Source organism: Urocitellus parryii, chromosome 1 (genome assembly GCF_045843805.1).
Source record: "Urocitellus parryii isolate mUroPar1 chromosome 1, mUroPar1.hap1, whole genome shotgun sequence".
In the NCBI taxonomy this organism is placed as follows: Eukaryota; Metazoa; Chordata; class Mammalia; order Rodentia; family Sciuridae; genus Urocitellus; species Urocitellus parryii.
Window position 1 is genome coordinate 59955308 of NC_135531.1, and position 21047 is coordinate 59976354.

At 41.9% G+C, this 21047-nt stretch overlaps 1 protein-coding gene across 1 annotated transcript in view; it reads left to right on the forward strand.

The window, feature by feature from the left end:
* The first annotated feature begins 20106 nt into the window (after positions 1 to 20106).
* Positions 20107 to 21047, forward strand: part of Znf366 (zinc finger protein 366) — a 62992-nt gene continuing 62051 nt past the window's right edge. Inside the window, exon 1 of the mRNA XM_026393261.2 lies at positions 20107 to 20242. The gene's annotated coding sequence lies outside the window, so the exon portion shown is untranslated. The remainder of the gene's footprint in view (positions 20243 to 21047) is intronic.

The window sequence follows — 21047 nt, forward strand, 5'->3', positions numbered from 1 at the left end:
GGATCTTGTCCTTATGGGAGATGTCCGCCTTCTACAATCTCAAGAAGATTTTAAAAAGATACATGGTTTTAGATTTCTCTCAGATCAACACAACGACTTGTAAAAATGCATGTGTAAGTGTCTTTAGAATTGTTCTTCATATTTTTATTATTACTAGTTTATTATTATTTTTTGGCACTGGAGATTGAAATGAGAGGTGCTTAACCACTGAACCACATCCCTTTACTGTTTTTTGTTTTTAGACAGCATCTCACAAAGTGGCCTAGGCGGGCCTCAAACTTTCGCTCCTCCTTCCTCAGCTTTCTCAGTTGCTGGGATTACAGGCGTTGGCCACCACACCCTACTTTACTGTCATTTTAAAAGACTACTTTATTTACAAGCTAATTTCCCCTGCTTGCTTGCCAGAAGATTGCTGATGGATCTTCCTCCAGGCTGGGCTGGGCTTCCAGAGCAGTGGTCCTTCAGAAATGTGGTGTCTTTGCACTTGCACTGAAGAGGTGACACCTCTTTCTCTCAACCTCATTTCCATCTGCTTCTTCGAGGTATTATTGGGCTTCAGCAAATACACCAAGGGATTGAGTCTTGGTCCATTTTCTGTGGTTATAACAAAATATTTAAGGCTGTGTACTTTGTCAGGAAGAGGTTTATTTAGCTCATGGTTTTTGGAGGCTGAAAGCCCAAGATCAGGCAGCCCTATCTGCTGGCCTCTGATGAGGACCTCAAGTGAGATGGTTCCCCAATACAGGGAGCATGTGTGAGAATCACCACCTGGTGAGACAGGGAGCCAGAGGGAGTCAGGGGCTAGGCTGGCTCTTACAACTAACTCTCTGGGGAACCGACCTACTCTGCAAGACCAGCGTTAATCTCTTCTGAGGCTAATGGGGCTGTGACCTAATTACCTTGTGCCAAGTCTCACCTCTTAAAGGTCCTACCACCTCCCAACACTGGGGGACCAACCTCCAGCTCAAAAGCCTTTGGGAGCTACATTCAAACCATAGCCAAGCCACAGCACATGGCACCCCTTCCCAGTTTGTGGAACGGCCAATCGTGGTTTGCTTTTTGAGCCTCATGACCACTCAGAGGAGGCTGAACAAAACTGGGGCTGTATTGGAAAAGAAGGGGGAAGGAAGCTAAGGGGAAAAGCAACCATGTCAACTCCACCTGGATAGTCCTGAATAAACCTACTTGGCTATTAGTATGTTTTAAAATAATTGTTAACAGTTGACACCATGAATATCATAATCCACTTGTTCTCAAATCCAGCTGTGCCCTAGTGATCATCTGGGGTAACTTTAGAAAATGTTGATGCCTGAGGGTTTTCTCCAGAGATTCTGGTTCCATTGATCTGAGGCACAGCCTGGTCAATGAGATTTTTAAAGTTCTCTGGGGGGTTTTAATATGCAACAAAATGTGAGAACCATTTTTGGAGTCTATTACTATTTTACACATTCCATATAGAAAAGAGAACTAGAAATGTCATTGCAGTTAATGTTGTCTCTAATGCCAGAGGGTCCATACACAATATTTGTCAACTGCCATAATAGGTATGGCTTGTCATGTGTTCAAAGAAGGTTAAAATTCCATTTTACTGTTCACAATAATCACTTAAGTACCCCCCCCACCACAAAACGAACACACTAATCAGTAGAAGACCCTTCATCTCTCCCTACCTATACCCCCTGCCAGATTTCCACCTTGGAATTGTCCAAGAAAATCCCTGGAGCTAAGTTTTGTTTAGTGCATTTATGCTGCTGTAATAGAATACCCAAGTTAGGCTAACTTATGAAGAATGGAGATTTGTTTCTTACAGTTCTGGAGGCTGGGAAGTCCATGATGGAGGGACTGCACCAGGCAAGGGTCCCCCTGTTGTATCATCACCTGGTGGATGGGCTTCACATGTTGGGAGGGCAAATGAGTGAGCAAGAGAAGGCTGAACTTGTTTTTACAACAACCCCACTCTTGCAATAATGGTATTAATCCATTTGTGAGGGCAGAGTCCACATGGCTTGATCACCTCTTCAAGGTTCCATGTCTCAACACTGCTGTGCCCAGGACTCAGTTTCCAACACAGGAGCTACGGGGGACAATTCCAAACCACAGCACAGTCCAAAGGGCCAGTCCTGACTCTAAACACATCCTGGAAAAAGAAATGTGAAATCTGTTCACTCCTCCAGGAGGCCCTCCATCTTTTCCTGCTGTTACTTCCAACCCTGCCCTATGTCATCATTATTTATGGTTAGGTGTTCACACACCATCTATCACTACAGCGATGCAACCAATAACTTTTCAGCTGTCATAAAAGTGATAAAGTCACAATTCATCAGGCATCTACCATGTATATTTACTCATTCTTTCAAGTCTCTAACTCAAAGAAAAACCATAAGCATTTGGTTTTTTTAGCTGGTTAGATGGAACTTGAGTCAGAAAAGCTTCCTTTTAAAGTCACTACTATGCTTAGAATGCACAAGACCCTGGATTCAATCCTCAGTACCATCAAAAAGGAAAAAAAAAAGTTGCCAGACATTTACGGCTAAAAATTTTTTTTTTTTTTAAAAAGGCTTAATTCATGTCCCAGGTATCTCAGTGCCACTTGTGCAAAAGTGGACCCTAAAGAGTTAAAAATATTGTAGCAAGGAAGTTGAACAAGGCTTCTAAAGAGAGATACGATCTTCCCTATTTGGAAGTTCAGTATGATCTTGATTGAAATATTCAAGCAGGACAAGACACAAGGGTCCTCCAGTACCCACATCAAGGGAAGATCAAGGCAAGGGGCCTGCCATTGACCTGAGCTCCCTACCAGCCCTGGATGGTCATGGGAGGATGCTGGGTGAGCTTAGCATACAGCTGAAACTAGAACTGCAGCTCCCCAGGCATACGGAGCTGGCCAGGTGAGTGTGAGCCAAAACACTTGTGTTGCTCACTTGTTTCCAGCCCTGAAGACAGCAATGAGTAGGGCAAATGCAGTCCCCACCTGGCCTTCTGGGGAACAATCTTGATAGGCAGTCCCTTGCCACCTACCTAAACCGTGGCTAGTCTGAAGCAAGACCTATGCTACAAATGTAATGACGGTCAGATTTTTGAGGACTTAATACAAAAAAATATGGTAAAATGTATCAATAATTTTTGTGATACTGTTTAGCACACATTGGGTTGAATAAAGTATATGACTGAAATTAATTTCATTCTAATGTGCCTACTAAAAATTTTAAACTCACACATGTGACCATGTTGCCTTCCTTTTAGATAGCACTGGTTTAGATGACCCTATTGTCACTAGATGTTTGGAAGCACCTAGTTTTAGGTAGGAGGCTTCAGTGTTCAAGGAGCAGAAACACTCAGAGTGGTGTAAGTTTAAAAAAAAAAAAAAGTATCGTCTTGCAGAGCTGCAGTCTGAGGCCTGGAATTGCTGGGTCATTAGCTCAGCATGTCAATGACATCTAACTCACTCCCACTCTGCTCTCATCTGGCTCAGGTTGAGGTCAGTACACACCTATAAAGTTCCAGGAGTCACATCCAGACATTTTTAATACCCAGAGGGAACCAAAGGAGGGTGTCTTTTCTTATTTGTTAGGCATCAAGACATCTTTCCAAAACTCGCCCCAGCCACCTCTCACTATCCCCTTTCCATGTGCCTCCTCAGGTGTCTTGCTCAGCAGGACATCTGAGACTTAAAATAATTCCATTTTGTCTCAGCAGAGGGCATCACATCCTTCTAGGAATGTGATGAGCCCTAAGCAACATGAGATAATAGAAGACCAGGGACCTATGGAAAGAGCTCATGAGAACAGTCTCTTAAGTCTAAAAGGACTGAATGAAGTTCTGTCATTATCCAACTAAAGTTCTCATTTTCTATGTGAATTGAGGCCCAGAAAACTGCTCAGAATTCCATGGTTAGCTGATGACTAAACCAGGGCTGAAATTCAGGCCTCCGACCCTATACCCACTGTGTCTCCTAATATTCCCCTGCAGCTGGTGAATGAGCGTTTATTAAGAAGTAGTAAGATTAGCCCATTTACATTTAATGTAATTACTGATATATTCAGGTTTTAGTCTTATCCAATTTGATGATTCTGGTATGTTCTACCTCTTCTAGGATTCTTTTTTCCCCTTCACTTTTGACTTCTTACTGATAGGTGAAGAATTATTAATCATTAATTTCTTCTTTACTATTTTGGAAGATTTATTTATTTTGGAAAGTCATCAATTGTTCCAGTGGCTGACCTAAAAATTATTATTATTTTTATTTGACACTTATTATTTTCTCCTTAGACTTGCATTAACTTATCCAAACACAATATAAATATTGATCTTTATTTCTGACCTATATAATTCAGAAACATTAAGGTCTTTTAACCCTATTCACCCACATCTCAACTAATTTGCTATTGTAACAATTTAAATTTCTATACCAGGTTTAAATTCCACCAGATTCAATAAGATACTTTTGTTTATTTATTTCTTCTTACATTGCAGACTTTCTATCTACATCATTTTATTTCTTCTTTAAATAAAAAAAGTTTTAGAATTTCCCAAACTCCCTCATTTAAGATTTTTTTTCTCTTTATATATATATATTTTCTGGGACTTTTTTAAAAATTTTTTTTGCTGCCTTCTGACTTTAACTATTGATTTTTAAAACTCTGCTGTCAACTTTACTTATCTGAAAGTAACATGTCCTTTTCTCTATGGCTGATTTTAATATATAATATATATGTATATATATATGCATATATGTATTTGTACATATATACACAGAGTTCTGCTTCTTTGGTTTTTCTATGGTTTTGCTAGACATCTTGAATCTATGGATTTATATCTTTTATTAGTTTTGAATAGTCAGCTATATCTTAAAGCATTACTTTATAGTTTGCGACTAATAATTTCAGTAGACATTATCTCCAGTGCTTATGGGTCTGTTTTTGCTGTCTGTTGTTTCTGTGGGTGCTTGATCAATTTGTTTTGTTTCCATGTATAACTGGTTGTTTTTGACACTGTGTTGAACATTGTGTTTTAAAAATCACTTGTGAGAATAGTTTGAAGCCTAGCATGATAGCATCCTCTTTCAAAGGGGATTTTCATTTGCCTCAGCCAGAAGCCTAAGGCACCTCCAGTCTACAGCCATCTTTAACCCAGTTCAAGTTTTGCGGTTCCCTTGACCACCCAGATGATATAACTCCAGATACAATTTTTTTTGCAGGGATTAGTTTACTCATGGTTTGTTACCCGAAGCTGCAGCTGTTTGGGATCCCAGTTTAGAGTGGGGAGGTTTATTATAATCCTCAGCTCAGGTGGACATAGCAGGTCTGGCCTTTTGCCCTCTGGCCTCAGGAGTTTGTCAAAAGTACAGCTCAGTTATGCAGCTGTGTCTTTAGGAGTAGCAAATGCCTTTGGGGCAAAGTCATATTCAGATGTTGGTCTTTTTCTTGGGTTCTCCACTTCTAAGTTTTCCTCAATCATCTTGTTAGCACTTGTTGCTTTTAAGATATTTTTTATTTTTCATGGAGTTCTTGAAGTGCCCTCAATGGGAGGTCTGCCAAATTTCCTAGTTATCAATTACTGGGAGTAGAAGTTTCAGTATATGTGTTCATCGGAGAAAGGGAAAATTTTCATAGTTTTCTATTTCTACTTCATGTTTTTGAATGTGTTGATCACTATAAAGTGCTTTACGTATCCAAGAATGTAATATATTCTATATAACCAAAATTTTTATGCAGCATTCATGAAGTCTTCAAAGAACCTAATCTAGTGTGGATAGGAAATTATTTATAAAACAAGTTTAAGTCACGGCTACTTCTAGCCTTTGGGATCCACTATAATAAATGTATGCTCCACCAATTCATAAAAATGTAATGGAGATCCAGTGAATCTATATGACACACTCCCATAATATCAGATTCCACCAAGGGTGCTTACTCTTTCCCTTCCCTTCCCTCTTTCAGGTGTTTTCTCTTCTTTATCTTCTCAGTGAGGCCTTCCTTATGCATCCTATTTAAAATTACAAACTCTCCCACTCCTGCCCTTCTTAATTTCCTCCTTTCCTTTGATGATACCTTCTTCCATCTTCCATGCATATGTCATCTACCCTGGCTCTGTCTGTCACTGCCTCTCCAATCTTGATAAATCTGCTTAACCTCCCAATTTCCTGGTTTCCTTAAATGAACCAAGAAAAGGATCCTACCATTCATGTGAATGTTTCACATATGAGTGAGGTGGATGATTTAAAAAATAGGTTAAAATTTAATAAGATTGTTACCATTATTTTTGCATAATAATCTTTTTATAATGGTGTGCTGCATTACAAGAAATGACCAAAATTCCTCCTATCAATAGACACAGAATCCAATCTCTATCCCCTTAAATCTGGGCTACTCTATGACCTGCTTTAATCAATAGGTTGTGGTGGAAATGACACTACATCTTTGCAAGGTAGGCTGCAAAGACAATGGCAGCTTTCACTTGTACCCTGAGGCATTTATGTGCAGAAGCCTGAGGATGAGAGGCCATGTAGAAAGACAGGCCAAGCCAATCTCCAGAGAGCAAAAACACCTTAGACCATAGAGCCTCAAGCAAGTACAAGATGGCTAAAACTTTGCATATAACTATAGGCCGACTAGCAGAAGAACTTCCCAGTTGATCTGGTCCAAATGGCTGAACTATAGAACCACAAGCAAATAAAACACAAAGTTTGGGGACAGAATAGAAAATGGAGACAAACATATCTGCTGGATAGCATAATTGGCAATATCTTGGGAAACATTTGGATAGGTACTTATTGAAGGAACAAAAGAAGGAGAGTCCACTTTCTGTTAAAGCTTAATTAACTCTTATCAAACCAACTATCCTGTGGACAATAGTTTAAAATTTTGGAAAAACAAAACAATTACCTGAAGGCTTTGAAAGATGAATAAAAAAGTAGGTAGATATTAGAGGAGATTCTATACTTGAATAAGGAATTGCACAAACTAAGTTTTATGATTTTAAAAAAAAAGGTGTTTTTTTTTTGTTGTTGTTGTTGTTTTTTTTTAATCCTGAGAGCAGGCTATAGGTGGTGCCACATGGGGTGACTGAAACTCAGATGGAAACCCAGTCTTCCTGACTTGAAGAGCCAGATGTTAGAGTTCAAGAAACCAACCACAGCTTCATGATGACAGTAACAGAAAAATTTCATGGAGAGGTTCACGAAGAGAGTGCCCAAATGCTACTGTTAAATTTCTGGTTGAACTCTGTATCTCATGTGTGGGGCGGACTTCCAGCCTCTAGCTGAAGCTAAAAATTTGAACTTGGATTTGAGCAGCTGCATACTTCAAGACATACCAGGGTTACTTTGGGAATTCAGCCAAACTAACTGTTTGTCTAGGTAAAAAAAGCAAAATATTCTTCAGAGTAGCATAACAAAATACAAAGTCTCTGAAATGTGTCATTAATAATAGCCAGGATACATTCCAAAATTCCTCAGCATTTGAAGAAACAAAAAAAAAATATAATCTGGTCTCAAGAGAAAAAAACAATTAATTGAGACCAATCTGGAGATAATGCAGATGACAGGATTTGCAGACTAAAAAGCAGTTATTATAACCATGTTCAAGGGCATAAATGAAAATACATTTCTAATAAACGAAAAGATAGGAAAGTTCAGAAAAGCAAAAACTATTTTTATAAAAAAACTAAGCGAATAAAAATTCTAGAACCAAAGATTAACATAGCTAAAATTTTAAAAATAATAACTGGTTTGGCTTAACAGTGAAGTAAAAGTAACAGAAAAAAAAATCACTGAACTTAAAATAGGTCCAAAGAATCCATCCAATATAAAGAACAGAGAGAAAAGAGATTTTTAAGAAAAGAATAGAACCTCTGAAAATTGTAGAGCATATGAAAAACGCTAATATATGTGTAATTAAAGTCAGAGAAGAAGACAGAAAAATGAGACAGAAAAGATTTTCTTGAGAAAAAGAACAACTGGAAATTTTCCAGATTTGGAGAAAGATAAAAATTTGCCAGTTTAGGAAGAAGAGAAAACAGGCACGTGCACACACACACACACACACACACACACCTGGAAAACCACTGTTAAGGAGAAAACTCTTGAAAGAACACAAAGGACCTTATTAGACGTCACTTGTTCCATGCCAAGCAAACTGCCAAATTTAGTAATTCCTAAATTGTTAAGAACTGGGGGACATTTTTCAGTGGAGGAGAAATTGCTGCTTTCCACAATACAAACAAGTCCAGGACAGGTGAGCGGGAGGTGACTAGCTGGAGAGGACATCAGCAGCCCTTTGTTGTTACTTTAGTTGTTGCAGATTTGGTGGAGACAAAAGAAGCCAAACACTCTCTGGAAGACAGAGAGATTTTTGACACCAGTGACTCTAAAATCAGGGAAAGAGAAGTGAGATCCTTATGATAAACTTGAGAATGGTGTGACCAGAAAGTCTAGTGCTTCTTGGAGTCAGGGGGATTTTTGAAATGGAATTAGAGGAAAGAAATTTGGGGGAAATGGGGAAAGCCCAGAAGATTTTGATTATTTCACAGCATTTATTTTCTCAATTGGCTTTCCTCCCTCTCTCCCTCAATTCAGCCCAGCCCTCCTGGGGGGCAGGGCAGGTCTCCCCAGCAAGGACTTTGAAATATAAGAAGACAGATGCATTTCTTTCCTTTTCACCAACAAATCCCAGAGTTCTGGATTGCCAGCTGCAGTAAAATCAATTTCACCGTGTAGCACTGTGACCCTGATTTGAAAAATGTGGCCTCCTTAGTTCACGGAGGATTATTGTGATGGTTGGAAACAAATAAAGTGCCTTGAAATGTAAATCCCAAATTTGCTGCTTGTTGCAATGATGCTTTTTATGCTAGACTGGAAAAGAGAAAAATAATAGCGTACTGGTTTGTAATGGAAGCCTCTTTTGCTCTTCTGCTCCTTCTCCCTGTAGATCCATTCCTCCACTCCTTACCATCTTTCTGCTGTAGGGGCAATATTCCCGAGGGAAGGAAATGGTCCAAGGAGTAGTTGAAGGCTGGTGGCCTGATGTCCAGGGAAGGGCCGAGCACCAGTGGGGAATTCATTCCCTGGGTAGCACCACCAGCCTCCCAGGCCCGTCTGCAGCCCTTCCTGTAACCAGAGGTCTTTTCCTGTGTTTGAACTCACCACCAATGGCTGTCCTACCAAAGGTAAACAGCAGAAGTCTAAGCAAATGACTCTGTTCCCCAAAGAAAGCTTTTAACTTTTTGTCTCTCGAAGGAGGCAGGAGGGGGTCGTTTGAGGACTGGGTAGAGGAAGAGAGGGAGGAGGTTAGTCCAGAGGAAACACAGGGGACCCCACCGCCCTGCCCTGCTGGGTTTCTTTCTTCTTCTTCTGTTTTTTTTTTTTTTTTCCTCTTCACCTCTCTCATTATTTTTGGCTCGCTCCTTTGTGCAGGCTGCCTCTGTTCACGGATGGACGGACGCTGCTTTGAACATCAGTCACACCAGGTCATCTGCCAAGCTGTGTGCCTCTGGTCACATCGCTCTGAGGTCTCCAGTTTGTTAGCTTCAAAGCACCTCTCAAGTGGTGGCTGGCCTCCTTCAGGGCGGGGGTTAAAAGAGAGGGAAGCCGGGGCCAGATCCTGAAACCTCTGAGAGGCTGAAAGCATTCATTGCATTACTATTTTTTTTTCAAGATTTAAAAAATTTGTTCTAATTGGTTATACCTGACAGAAGAATGCACTTGAACACATCACACACATATGGAGTATCATTTCTCATTTTTTTGGTTGTACATGATGTAGAATCACACTGGTGGGTAGTCATGTTATGTACATAGGGTGATAATGCCTGATTCATTGTACTATCTTTCCTTCCCCCGTATCCCCTCCCCTCCCTTCACTCTCCTCTACCCAGTCTAAAGCAACACTACTCTTCCCTATCCACCCACCCCTTATTGTGAATTAGTATCCACATATCAGAGAAAACATTTGGCCTTTGGTTTTTGGAGACTGGCTTATTTCACTTAGGATGATATTCTCCAGCTCCATGCATTTATCTGCAAACATGATTGTTTTATTCTTCTTTAAGGCTAATATTTTGTAGTGTATATTACACTACAAAATATATATACCATATTTTCTTTATCAATTCATCTGCTGGAGGACACCTAGATTGGTTCCATGCTTTAGCAATTGTGAGTTGAACTGCTATAAACATTGATGTGGATGTGTCACTGTAATATGCTGATTTTAAGTTTTTGGGGTATAAACCGAGGAGTGGGATAGCTGGGTCAAATGCTGGTTCCTTTCCAAGTTTCCTGAGGAATCTCCATACTGATTTCCATATGGTTTCACCAATTTGCGCTCCCACCAGCAATGTATGAGTTTATTTTCCCCCTCACATTCTCACCAACATTTATTTTTCCTTGTATTCTTGATAATTGCCAATCTGAGTGGAGTGAGAAGAAATCTCATTGTAGTTTTGATTTGCATTTCTCAAATTGCTAGAGATGTTGAACATTTTTTCAAATCTTTGTTGATCGATTGTATTTCTTCTTCTGTTAAGTGTCTGTTCAGTTCCTTAGCCTATTTATTGATTGGGTTATTGGTTTTTTTGGTGTTGTTTTTTGAGCCCAAATCTTCACCATTTTGGCCTAGGATCTGATTTCCTTTATAAGACTTCTAAAGCACAAGAAGGAAAATCAAGAATCAATAAATGGGATGGATTCGAATTAAAAAGCTTCTCCTCAGCAAAGAAAACAATCGATAATGTGAAGAGAGAGCCTACAGAATGGGAGAAAATCTTTGCCACACCCCCCTGAGATAAAGCACTAATCTCCAGGATATATAAAAAACTGAACAACAACAACAAAAAAACACAAATAACTCAATAAATAAATGGGCTGAGAGACTGAACAGGCACTTCACAGAAGAAATACAATGTCTATTGCATTTTGCAGAATAAGAAATCAGAACCAAAGAATAGTGAAGCCAACTGCCAGGGCCTTGTGGTCTGTAAATGGAAGGACCAAGGGCGGAGGCCAGATCTGCCCTAATCCAGTCTGAAAGTGTTCTTCCCTCTCTTTAGATTTAACCCTGGATTTCTCATGCCTCAGTGATGACATTTGTGGGAGGAATGAAGGAAGGGGGGTGTGGGGAGAATGCAGGAAGAAGGGAAGGCCACTGAGCAGTTTCTCTTTGGGCTTATTTATTATTCAGACAATCAATCATTCTACACACATTTATTGGGCAATCTTCACCTGCCAGACACTTGCAGACCTGAGAATATAGCAATGAATGAGAAAGACTGAGTCCCACATCATTCGTCTTCTTTCATCTGTATTGGTTTCCAGGTAAGATTATATTTTGATGAAAGGGTTCTATTCATTTTTTTTTCCTTAAAAAATAACAACTTTACACCCACTTGTCTTTCCTTTTTCATCATGTTATGATGTAGCATGAGGGTGCACCAGGGTGGTGGCCCAGTCTTGGACTTCTAGCCTCCAGAACTGTGAGATAAACAGGCTTCTTTTCCTTATGAACTCCCTAGTCTCAAGTATTATGTGATAGCAACAGAAAATGGATTAAGATAAAAAAATATTAATCTCATTATTTCTGTGGTTCAGAAATTGAGGAACAGCTTATCTGGGGGATGTGGCTCCGTGTCATTCCTGAGGTTGTGTCAGAATGTGGCAGGGTCTATACCGAGAACTCAGTTGGGCTAGATGACCTGTTACCTAGCATGTACACTCAGAGAGCTATTAGAAGGAGGGCCCCTGACTTCTATGTGGGCCCTCCCCCAAAGTCATTTGACTATCCTTACCACACAGCAGCCAATTTCCCCCAGAGCAAGCACTCCAAGAGGGAAAGAAAAGAGCAAGCCTCAATACCTGTTGTGACCTTGCCTCCTAAGTCCCTTACTCTCCCTTCTGCCTTATTCTGTTCCTTAGGAACAAATCACTAAGTCCCAGTCCACTCTGGAAGAATAGGGAATTAGATGCTACCTCTTGAGGGAAGGAATATCAAATAATTTGTGGCCATAATGTAAAACTATCACATTAGGGTTCCTTCACATGTATTTTTTTTTCTTAGAGAATCTTTTTTTTTTTTTAATTTTTTTTTTTTAATATTTATTTTTTAGTTCTCGGCGGACACAACATCTTTGTCTGTATGTGGTGCTGAGGATCGAACCCGGGCCGCACGCATGCCAGGCGAGCGCGCTACCGCTTGAGCCACATCCCCAGCCCCTCTTAGAGAATCTTAAAAAAATTTTTTTATTTCATCTGTTAAGACTTCATCATGTATTTTTAAAACAAAACTACCACATTGTTATCACACCCAACAAAATTAATAATAGTCCTTAACATATTTTAAAACTATTTTTAAAAATTTTATATTTTAAAAATCAAGGAACTCCACATAAAAATCCAGATTTGTCTTATTTAAAATAAATAAATAAAATCAGGCCACGCTAGGTCTATGTTTTCACAAGGCCATTGGTGATCGACTTAGAAGGTGAATGGTGCATTTGAAAGATCCAACCCTCTAATCCTGCCCTGGTCTTTCCTATGACCAGTCCCATATTAAAGCCACCTATGGAGTGCCAGCCATTGAGTCAACTCTCTAGCACACTAGGTCTATGTTCCAAAATGGTTTGTGACTCTTCAATTTGCCATGTCCCCCGCCACTCCCTCTTGTATTACACATAGGCACTTATTTAGCCTGTTTGTGTTACCTGCTTGGTTCATTTAAGATTTGAGTGTTGATCTAAACACAGTCTAGTCTTAATGAAGCTGGATGATGTGACAATCCTGGTGTGAGTTGGGTCCCAGAAGATTGGGAAATGTGATACCTTGTGGTTTTCTTACAGCAGCAGTAACCTTAGGTCTCATCTCTGTGGGCTAACAGTGGTGATATGGGCATTAGACACTAGATCTTGGAAGATGGGGTGGATGTTCTGACAAATCCTGACTCTGAGAGCATAGAGCCACCTTTAACAGGACCATGGATCGACTTTCATGGGTCAAGGCTCAGTGCTGCTGTCTTCCTAGGACTGTGTGAGTACTAGGTCTGGTACAACCAAAGGAAGGGTGTGGGATCTGTAAAAAAAAAAAAAATTCATGATATGGAATTGTTAGCCAATGTTATTGAGGAGAGGGAACTCTTATCATATTTAATATAGAAAAATAAAATTATTTCCTGTTCCTTATGCATCACAGACACATAAGCTCTTGGGATGTTCAGAGAGAGCCTATCAGTAGAAGAAGAGACCTTTCCAACCCCCCTGGAGGAAGCTGTAAGAAGGTGGGCCCCACGGAATTAGAGAAGTGAATGCCGGAGGGGAATGACTCCTTGCCTCTGGCCTGACAATAAACCCACAGTTGCTTTTTAATGTAGCTTCAGCTGTTCCTCGGCTTGAATATGTTTATTTGTTCATACTAGATATTTGGAGCTCAGAATGGATTTTCCTGTAGAAACCACATGCTCTTTGGTGGTTAAGTCCTCAAGCCACCTGTGATATTGTTAAAGACATACTTGGCCCTCCTGTTTCCTGGCATACAAGAAAGAACTCTTGGGGTCTCCAAAGTGATGTCTTTCTGGGCACTAATGAGTTGACTTGATGGATGGCATTCTCTTGGTGGTTTCAACCTGGAGTCTGGCACAGGAAAGACGAAAGCAGGTTTAGAGGGTTTTAGCCTCACTGCTTACCTTCGAAGCTGATCACCAATGGACAGTGATTTAATCCACCATGCTTCCATAAGTTCCTGTAAGGACCAGGTGTGAAAACTTCCAGAGACCTGAACATGTGCTAGTTCCTACAGGGGCGTGTGCACAAGGAAGTCATGGAAACTCTGCTCCCTTTCCATGCCTTGTCCTCTTCATGTTTTCCTCTAGTGTTCATTGTATCCTTTATAATAATCCAGTAAGTGTATGTGTTTTACTGAGTTCTGTGAACTAGCACAGAAAATGAATTAAACCCAAGGACCCCTCCACAAGGTCCCCTGTGGGACACCCCCCCCCATTTGTAATGGACTGGTCAGAAACACAAGTAAACACCTTTCAGTTTGCAGTTGGTCCCTGAAGTGGGGGCAGACTTATGGTACTGAGCTCCCAACCTGGAGCATCTGATACTATTTCTCGGCAGAGAATGTCAGAATAGCATTGAATTAGAGGACACCTAGTTGGTATTTTCTAGAACTGATCGCTTGCTTGGTGTGTAGGGAAGTATCCCCCATATCTGCCGTCAGAAATGTCTGAGTTGTGAGAGTGCAGTAAGAGAAACAGAGACTGTTTTCTCCCATAGCCTCAGATACCAGTCCTTACAACCACAATGTGCTAAATCTCGATCATAACACTGCCAATCAATCATGCGTGGCAGAGTTTCCTCAGAAAATTTCAAATTCTATTCTAACATGGAATACCTAGAGCACGTGGTCCTCAGCCTTATAGTTCAACCACTGATCTCTAACCCATCACTCAGACTTGCCTGCCATGCTCAGGCCAGCTTTTGGGATGTCTTTGTTAACAGCACTAGAGAGGTAAAAAGGCAAGAGAACAGTCTGCTGGGTGGGTGTGGATGAATTCAGGTGTGAGGATACATCTCATGAAGGGAAGCAGGCAGAGGCTGGGATGGACTAAAGGTAAGTAGGTACTCAGCTTTGGAGGGTCTGGAAACTGGAGAGGGAGTAGAGGCAGAGTAGAGATGTTGCTGTTTGAAAGTTCAGAACTTTCTTTTGTGGTATTTTTATGACGGGCATTGCCTATTTCATTCCTTGTCATACAGCGTAGCAGTGTAGCTATCAAGCTTTGTCATCCCACGACCTCTGCAAACACCAACACGTTCACCTGTGTCTCCTCCAGTCCTTGTGGCTACCATCAAGTGTAGCCTACACTGTACACCTGCTCATCTGCTTCCGTTCTTGCCCTTCCATGATCTGTTCTTTGCACAGTGACCAAAATAGTCTTCCTGGAATGCAAACCGGATCATTTCATTCCCTGTGTAAAGTCTTCAATGGTTTCCCATCCTCTCTGGGATCAAGTATAGAAACTGAACTCAGACCTTCTGGGCTGCTCCTTGCATGAGCAGCCCTCTCACCATCATCTTAGCTGACATGCCATTTTCTTAAGAAGACCTTCTCTGACCTTCTTGTCCAGAGTCTGAACCCTGCCAAATGCTGTTCTAACTCCCAGACTCCCCTTCCTCTTGACTTGTTCACTGTACTTCTCTTCTTCCAGGCAAAACTTCAGAAGCACATTAGCCACCCATAGCCTGGGGTCTCCTGGTCCTTATGATGTGCTCACCAAATGATTGCCTAAGGAAACTCGGTGCCATATATTTTTGCCTTTTTCATCATAGAACAAAATGTTCTTCAATTTTAGGGAGCATGAATTGGGTTGGTTTTATTTTTTGTGGGGGGATGTTTGCTATTACTTTATAGAATATGCATACAATTTGATTAGGACATGAAAAAGAACAAAATGAGGGAAATAATTTTATGAAGTATTTCAATAATCTATTAAATAAAACATTAACACCTTGGATGATAAAAACCAACATACATATAGACATAATATTATATACAAATATTAAGTAATATACACATATTACTTAATATTTTTTGTATGGGGGGATTGAACCCAGGCCACTTAACCATTGAGTCATATCCCTAGTACTTATTTATTTGTTTATTTATTTTGAGACAACTCACTAAGTGGCTTAGGGCCTCACTAAGTTACTGAGACTGGCTTTGAACTTTCAACCCTCTTGCCTTATCCTCCCAAGCTGCTGAGATTACAGGCACGTGCCACCACATCCTGGGGAAAACATTTTAATTTTGTAATGTTTAAAACCAATTATTTTATGTGTATGTGCACTTCATTTTCTTTCCAGGACATGTAATAGGACTTCTGCTTTGGGATTTCCACACATTGGGTTTTTACTCTGTGATCGGCATTTTTTGGCCAGAAGGCAAGGCAAGTTTGCTCCACGGTTAAAAATTAGGACTGTGAGCCAGAATTCCCTGGGTTTGAAATCTTACTTATTATTCTGTGTTGGAGAAGCAGCATAACACCTTCATGACTCGGTTTCCTCACCTATAAAAGGGTAGATGGGACGGCAGATGATAACAGCAGCTACTTCACAGGGTTGTGAAAATCTTGGGTAGATCATGTCATGAGAAGTATTTAGAACATGCCTGACACGTGGGCTGTGAACGATGTTCACTATTCTTATTTACTACTAATAATATACAAAATAGGTATTTTATTATCCCCACTTGTCAAATGAGAAAACTGGCTACACAAACTAGATTTTTTTTTTTCAATAATGTGTTTAAATGAATCCTTTAGATCGGTTTTTTAGACTAAAAAAAAAAAAACTAAAAAGGAAGACAGAATGAATGTTCTCACATTTTTGAGACTTGGAAGACATTGGGGCTTGGCAAGATGAAGACAATAAATCAAAGAAACAAAGGAAGATTCAAAGCAGTTTCAGGCTGGGGCCTTGGCCATCCCTCCTGAACGTGAATATAATGGAACTTTGCACGTCCGTGGGAAGCCCAGGGTGGGGAGGAGACGCTCTCCACAGAATCTCGAGGGGAGATGGAGCCCTGCAGTGTGACTTGGAGCAGCAGGAACTAGCATCTCCAGGTTGCAGCAAGAAGCAAGAACAGTGGCTCCTGATGGTTCAAAGCTCCCCAGGAACACTTCCAGTGTCTCCAAGGTATCTCCATGTTCTCAAACCAAATTCATTTGCATTAAAAAATGGATGCCATGTATCCCATGTGAGAGGAAGTGGATACCAAAGAAAATCAAATAAAAAGGTTGTGAGTCACTAGAGGGGACCTTCTTCCTGTTAAAAGAAGAGTCCCATAGTAGACTTTGAGGAAGACATAGGTCAGGGACAGGAATATTCCTGGCACTGGTTTGATACCCCATGCTAAAAACAACCCAGAGGTCTCTTTTCAGTCGAGCAGATGTAAAACTTGTGGCACATTCACAGAATGAAAGCCTATCCAGCACAGGAGTGAAGGCAGCATGACCATCCTCAAGAACAGGGATGAATCCTGCCCATGTTACATCGAGGCAAAGAAACCCAAAACTGAAAACCACAAACCCATTCCATTTCTCATGCAACTTCAGGTAATGCATCATCTGCATCAAGTGTTAGAAGTCAGGAAGTGTCCCCTGAGGAGACGAAGTGGCACGAGGGGCACCAGGGTCTTTGGTCCTGATACTTTATGGAATCCTGACCACTCACATCTCTAACTGACTCATGTGAGTATTTATTTTTTTGACACTTTTCTGAAAATACGTTACATTTCAACATTCCCTCCATTTCTCCCCCACCTCTACAATCTGGATCCAGTTTGTCCTGGGTTGAACAGATGGCCCTAGAGTTCTGGATCATCACAGCTGGAGATGTACAAATTTGGGCGCTTTAGAGGTGGGAAGCCAATTTGAGCAGAGCTCGTATTTCTGTGGTGCTGGTTCTCAGTGTTAGGGTCACTGCTTGGCCTCACTTTGGTTTTTCTCATGGTGCCCTGATCCAGTCCCATGGGCATGAAGCCCTCTCTCTCCACTCGAATGATCTCTGTAGTATGTCATTCAATTGGGGCTTACAGATGGGTCCTAGGCAAGGCCACATCCACCCTGCACATTGTAGCCTCTGTCGGCTGCAGGACAGACATCCATGCCCCTCATTCTCAGTGGGATCCAGAGATCCAGAGCAGCCAGGAGATGGCTGGAGCTTGGGCAGCCTGATTCAAAATCTCTCCCTCCAAACCGAATGGGAAGGTCTGAGGACCAGTGGACGGTGTGACAAGCCTCAGGGGGCAACTTTTCATATGCCTGGCTGCTTAGGGAAGGAAGGAGAAGCCTATTCTGTGATTCTCAAGGGCAAAGCTACAAGAAGGTGCCTGTTTGGAACAGCCTGGCACCAGGCAGGGCTGAGGATCCCCTGGCCAGCCCCGTGGGTGTCGCCAGATCTCCGCTGGGTGCTGCTGAGGGAAATCAAAGCCACACAGACTAAATGGACACGCCCCGTCCAGGGGACTCTGGGCGGGTCAGCTGGCTTGGAGACAACAACAGGGCCTCAACGTGACGGTCCCCACATTCTGCAGACTTAAAAGGGAAATCCTTTGGATTCTGACTGGACTCCTGGGGCTCAGCCCTGGCCTGGCCCTGAGGCTACAAAGAGGAATAACATGGAAAAGGCTGTATATGGTGATTGGCTCTTCAGGTGATTAGAGGTAGCTTCATTTCTGCAAGGACTCCGTAGCCTGAGCTTCTTTGACCCTCTGGTCCCCTCCTTCCTCTGCTGGCTGATGCCCACCCCCTCCCTATTGCTCCTCACTCACCACACTCCCATGGACCCACTTCCTAGGGTGAGTTGGACTCTTTAGCCTCAAGACACTCAGAGGTTTGCCCCACCACTGAAAGCCCCAGCTCCGACTCCTGCCCTGCTCTCTTCTCTCAGGCTCTTCCCTTGCTTTCTTAGATTTTCATTTTCATTTTCCTTCCCATCCTTACAAAGGCAGGATGCAGAGGAAGGCCAGCAGAGGGCAAGAGCCCTAGAGCTGGACCCAGGAGGCCAATGAACTGACCATTTGGGGTTTTGCTACTGCTGTGTGTGACTCTGGGAAAAGTGCAGAGGCTGAGGCCCTTGTGCTGTTGGCTCTTCTTCTCATCTGTCCATGGTATGTGGGGCAGGGGTCACCCATGCCAGGAATCTATGCGTCTAGTCGGTGTCAGTGCATGGCGAATGCAAAGAATCACACTCTGCTCTGGAGCTGACAGGTTGCCAAGTAACAATATCATGTTCTCTTTGAAATGTGCACACATCTTCAGATAGACTGATTAATAGATCCATGTAGATGACAGAGAGAGAGAGAGAGAGAGAGAGAGAACTTGGAATATGTAATCTTACAGACCCTCGTGCCCAATAAGAGCCTCACATGGACACTGAATCAGAATCGTCCTCTCCCCCAACTCATGTAAGTGTCCTCTGCCATCAGGTGTAACTCTCCACCCCATTTTTTCACAATTGAGTAAATGAGGAAGCAGCTCAAGGCTGGTTTTTCTTGTGCTACCACAAAGGTCCATGCTGGTTCCTGTTTGTGGTGACAATGGTCATAACCAGATGAATGAAGTCCACACTATACAAATTGGAGCAATTTAAACCAAGCTTAATCCTAAGTGCTCCCTGCACAGGATGCCTGTCCCCTGAACTCACAGGTCCCTTCCATGCTAAAGGATGTTCCCTCCATTTCCTCTACTCCTTCTAATCAGCTTCTCCATCCTTTTTCAAAAACGGTGGCTAATTTATATAAGGTCTACACTGCTTTGCCGTGTTTTGAAAACAAATTAGAAATAGCCCTCCAGTTTTCCAGAGGTGATTACATCCAAGAAGCCTTAGGAATGTAAAGGAGAGGACAATATAAACAGCAGCTCTGAGATAACTATGTCCGCAGCACTGTGGTAAGTGACTTCTTTTCCTTTTTCGTCCATCAGCAAGATGGAAGCTGGATTTGGTCCATTGCATAAAGCTCAGTTTTTGACCAGTGCATAAATCTGCTATTCGATCCTGGAAGAACTCTAAGGATCTAGAGTTAGCCGAGGAATTGCAGCAATGCTGTTGTTTCCAAGGGCCTAGGAAAAGCGAAAAGTCCTGGCCGACTGGCCACGAGGTCCTGTCTCCCAGGCTGCAGGTTTGTCTCCGTTAGCACAATGGACCAGGCATCCCCCCTGCTCAGAGTCGACATGACAGGATTTGTTCCCTTTTGGCTGTGTCAGTTCTGCAAACCAGATATGAGAGGCTGCAAGCTCAGGAGAGCCTGCCTTTCTGGAACACCATTTATTTGGACAGGACAGGCCACTAAGGCGTTTTCGTCTCTTTAAAGCTCCCAGGGCAGAAAGCATATTTGAGGAATTCCTTCTTTCAAAGATTTTTTTTTTTTTTGCCCCTTCCAACATTTTGTTTAAGAGAAAATGAGATGTCTATCTTCTGTTTCCTTATTTTTTTTCAGGAAAGCAAAGGGTTGTTGACTTCCTCCCTCTCCCCTCCCTTCCTTCCTTCTTCCCGAAGGTACTCATCTGAGAAAAAGAGAACGAAGTATTGTTCCTGTTCTTCTTAAGTCATTTGAAACACTGTCCCTGCGAGTTCTTTAAGTTCCCTGCAATCTGTACACAAGAGAAAGAGGGAGAGAGAGAGGGAGAGAGACAGAGAGAACCAGGGACCAGGTAAAGCGGTGGGGCTGCTGCAGCCATTCTGACCTCAGGAGCTGGTAAGTTACCCACACAATCCTTTCTGCTTCCATTTCAAAGTCCCTGGGATGGAGACTGGCCTGGGCATCTTCCACAGAAAATACCTTCCTGGGTGTAGTCCTTAATCACAGGGTGCGACTGCTAGATGACCCAGAATTTGAGCTTATACTTTTTTTTTTTTTTAATAGAATACTGATGCTTTGCGGATCTGAGGCTGGCAGAACTGGAAATAGAATTGCATTGGGGTTAAGGAGGACAGTGTGTGAAATCTGAATTTTGGCACAGACAATGTGGCAAGGTTAACCAGGAGCCACTGGAGTGTGTGATGTGTCCTACTGGAGAATTCACTCCTCCTCAGTGCTGTGCCCTGGGAACCTTCTCAGGGAGTCTGTTAAGAACTGTGGTTCGCTCTGGGTTTTTATTACATATTGTCTGGATTGAGTTGCCCTCCTCTTGTTCTTTTCTTTCCATTCAGCACCCGACACCCCCCCCAAAAAAGGCGGGGGGACTGTTAATTTGTGACTGTTATTCTGCATCACTGAAGTAGAAGGGAAATATAAGAAGGGAATGTCACTTTGGAACAGCAGTTGGAGGGAGGCTTAGGTGTTCAATTGCCACATGTGGGTTGAATGTAAATTTATTATTATTCACTGTTGATGGAAGATGTCATCTGCCACACAAAAGGAGGCAAAGATTTTGGGGCATGTAGCTTTAGTTTTGGAAAACAGCGTGCGTCTAGAATGGGATGATGAAGATTAATCGCTGTGTCAGTAGGAGTGAAAAGCTAAGCCATAGATGCGATTGAAAAACGTTCCTCGGTGCCTG